The sequence below is a fragment of the Mustela nigripes genome, chromosome 1 (assembly GCF_022355385.1).
Source record: "Mustela nigripes isolate SB6536 chromosome 1, MUSNIG.SB6536, whole genome shotgun sequence".
Taxonomy (NCBI): domain Eukaryota; kingdom Metazoa; phylum Chordata; class Mammalia; order Carnivora; family Mustelidae; genus Mustela; species Mustela nigripes.
The window spans coordinates 209825752-209830088 of record NC_081557.1 but is presented as its reverse complement, the minus strand read 5'-3'; positions in this window follow the sequence as shown (position 1 = coordinate 209830088).

Sequence of the window (4337 nt, the reverse complement as noted above, 5' to 3'; positions counted from 1 at the left end):
AAAGACATGGCAAGGATGGTCTGAGCTAATTAGCATGTGGCCAGATCCTTGGGAGCTGAGAGAAAGAGTCGTATGTGCACACGTAGGCTCATGGGAAAATGCAAAAACGTTCAATGAGTTCCTCCTCAGCATTGAAATGCAGTGTTCCTGAAGACGGTCCTGCAAAACATTTTGGAAAACCAGGTATGGAGATGCTTCGTGGTGTCAAAGTCCCTTTGAGCATCAAGGGGACATCCAGTACGACTACACAAAAGAAGATCATCATCTCCTTTGTTTCAGAGACAAGAGACTGTAATTTCGGTTTCTGAGACAAGTTTAAATGGAATTAGATTTTATCTCTTCATTTGTCATATCACATGAATCTTTCTTCAGTTCAAGGAATTACCCCTTAGAAACATGGATTAGATTATGCTTCCCCCAGTACCTCAGAAAGGTCATAGCAATATATAATAATTATAATAGAACATGTATATGGCAAGGCAACATCATTTACAACATCTATTTTGGGGGGTAGCTATTTTCCCCCATTTTACATGTTAATGGAAGTGTAGGGGTTCCAGAAATGTCACATGGGTTATCCCATGATACAAACACAATTGGTAGATGTAGAATCCAGGCCTTTGGGCTGCAAGATGATGTAGCTCCCTCTAACATTCAGTTGTTACTTTCCTCAGAGAAAGTAAAAAATATAGATGGTAGTAAAAGACCTAAAGGAAAACCGTCTATTCCTTTCTGACCAACGAAGCTACCAGCCACTCCTTGCATTTAATACTCATCTCCAATCCACTTACACTGCAGTTGTCAGGTTTTTGTAGAAAGGGTCTGGGAACCTGGGAGCAGCTGTCAGTTCTTCAGAGGTCATGGGTCTATCTCTGAGAAGAAGTCTGCCTCTGAATTCAGGTGGTGGGCAAGCCTCAGCAAGCCTGGGTAAGAGGCATGGTCTCTTGCTCAGATTGATTATGTCCATGGGGTATGATTCTCTTTCATGCAACATCTTTAAAAAAAAAAAAAAAAAAAGCTCTAAGGTTATTGGATCCAAGTGCTTTTGTCTATTCACTTATTTAAGAAAAGCACAAGGTGGAGAGAGAACTGGCATTTAACACCACATAACGAGAGAGATCTGTCATAATATTAACAAGAAAAAACTTCTGTAAAGTTTTAGTACTTGATCAATACATAACTCTAGTTCTTAAAATTAGGTTTTGCAATAGACAGTTTTGATTTCCATTTTTATAGTTGAAAAAACTGCTGGCCAGAGAAGAAGGAAGGAAAATAGTAAAATACTGAGAGATGGGGCACTTGGGTGGCTCAGTGGGTTAAAGCCTCTGCGTTCAACTCTGGTCTCTGCGTCCTGAGATGGAGCCCCGCATTGGGCTTTCTGCTTAGTGGGGAGCCTGCTTCCTCCTCTCTCTCTGCCTGCCTGTCTGCCTACTTGTGATCTCTTTCTCTCTGTGAAATAAATAAGTAAAATCTTAAAAAAAAAAAAAATTGAAGTATCACCTTACACCAGTTAGAATGGCCAAAATTAGCAAGACAGTAAACAACTGAGTTGGAGAGGATGTGGAGAAAGGGAAACTCTCTTACATTGTTGGTGGGAATGCAAGTTGGTGCAGCCACTTTGGAAAACAGTGTGGAGATTCCTTAAGAAATTAAAAATAGAGCTTCCCTATGATCCTGCAATTGCATTACTGGTATTTACCCCAAAGATACAGATGTAATGAAAAGAAGGGCCATCTGTACTCCAATGTTCATAGCAGCAATGGCCACAGTCGCCAAACTGTGTAAAGAATCAAGATGCCCTTCAATAGACAAATGGATAAAGATATGCTCCATGTATACTATGGAGTATTATGCCTCCATCAGAAAGGATAAATACCCAACTTTTGTATCAAAATAGATGGGACTGGAAGAGATTGTGCTGAGTGAAATAAGTCAAACAGAGAGAGTCAATTATTATATGGTTTTGCTTATTTGTGTAGCATAAGGAATAACATGGAGGACATGAGGAGATGCAGAGGAGAAGGGAGTTGGGGAAAATTGGAAGGGGAGATGAACCATGAGAGACTGGACTCTGAGAAACAAACTGAAGGTTTTGGAGGAGAGGGGGATGGAAGGTTGGGTGAGCCTGGTTGGGGGTATTATGGAGGGCACCTATTGCATAGAGCACTGGGTGTGGTACATAAACAATGAATTCTGGAACACTGAAAAGAAATAAAAAAAAAAAAAGATAGTTAACTTTTTTTTTTTTTTTTTCCCTTCACAGGTCAGAACCAGTGGCAACAAATAGATTATGTAATTTGCTCCAAGTTGCACAGATAGCAAATACAGTATTGAGATAAGAAGGCTGGCAATTCCAGGCACTTGGGTGGCTCAGTCTGTTAAGCAACTGACTCTTGATTTCAGCTCAGGTCATGATCTCAGGGTCATGAGATCCAGCCTTCCATTTGGTTTCATATTCAGCTGGGAGTCAGTTGGAGGATTCTCTCTCTCCCTCCACTCTCTTCCAAACCCCACCCCCACTCATGTGCATGCTCTCTATTTCTCAAATAAATAAATTAAATATTAAAAACAAAAGAAGAAGAAGGAGGAGGAGGAGGAGAAGGAGGAGGAAGAGGAGAAAAAGAAAAAGAGGAAGAGGAGAAGGAAGAGGAAGAAGAAAAGGCTGGCAACAGCCTTATGACCTTCTACAAGCATTGTCTTGCCATTTTTATCATACCTTGTCTCATGTAGCCCTGTTGGTCTCCCTGGGAAACATGCATTGGGATTCCCATGATTTATATGCTAAGAGGTATGCCTGATTTATATGCTAAGAGGCATGCCTGAATTACATAATAAAGCTGATATTCAGCTCCAAGTATTCTAACATTACATTCCCTGTTGTCCTGCAACACTCAAGTTCCGGATAAGCACGACAAATTAGGACTCTTGTCCATATATATATGGACAAGAGTCCTAATTTATCTATATTAAATACATATATATATATTAAATTAATATATACTAAATACATATATATGTATTTAATATATATAATTTACATTTAAATTCTCAAAACTATTAAGGCAGTGATGAAATATTAACAGTTTGCCATGTTATATGGGCCAACTTCATTTTTTTAAATTATATGTCATTCTTCAAATTAATTGGTGAAAAGTCAGGTGTAAGGGAGCTTGTTCTCATTCAATTTTTTTTTTTTAAAGTTCTTTGGAGGTAGAATGAGCAAACATTCTAGGACAGCTCAGATGGAGGCAAATGTGACAGGCTGTGGACTGTGGGACTTTGGATGAGAAGCTACAATCTCATGGATCAGAGAATTGCCCTGCCAAAAGGCAGGGCCAATCAAACATTCCTCACTTCTCCAAACCAAAGCTCCTTTGAAATCGTCCAGTTTATTCCCAGAAGCCCTTGGGCCTTACCATCCATAATCCTTTCTTATTATTTTTAACACTGGGTCATAGTCCTTTGAGTTTCACTGTCTTGTTTTCTTTGGTTTTAGGAGGCTTGAGTTTTCAGATCTCTTCTTGGTTTCAATAGAAGTACTATTCCTGAGACACCTCTTGCAGAGTTTCCTTAGTTGTCAAGCCTTGTGCCAAAAAAAAAAAAAAAAAAAAAAATCTCCCAAGCTACACTTGCTGGGTTCAGTGATTATATAGGAATCGACAATTTTAAGTATATTTTTCCAAAGTTTAATCTGAAGCTTCTAGACAGAGACAGATTTAAATAACAAACTTGGATTTTAATTTTAGCCTTGTAAGTTATTGTTTGTATAACAATTGTTATGAGTTAAGCTTTCTGATCATTAGATTCCATATCTCAAAACTTTAAGGTCTATTATCTATCATGGATGATTGTTTTAGAGATTAAGGGAGATCACTCATGGGGTGCCTGGGTCCTTTAGTCCAATAAGCATTTGACTCTTGATTTCTGCCCAGGTTATGATCTCAGGGTCATGAGATCAAGCCCTGAATTGGTCTCTGTGTTGGGCATGAAGCCTGGTTAAGGTTTCCTCTCTCCATCTCCCTTTTCCCCTCCCCCTATCATTATTAACACATGCTCTCTATTTCCTTAAAAAAGGAGATCATTCATTCACTCATATCACTCATTTGCTATCCATTCAATAAATTCTATGGATTTACTTAGTATGTAGGATTCTGTTGAACATTGTAAGTGGTAGAGGTTAAAGTGTTTTCATTTCCATTCTCAGAAGTTCCCATAATCTATTAGGAGAGACTTGTGTACACAATTAACAGTTGGTAGGACGTCTGCCAATAACATGTATGCACAGAAGCTACAGGAACACCAAAGAGTAAGGGGAGGGTTCACCATCTAATGCTGGC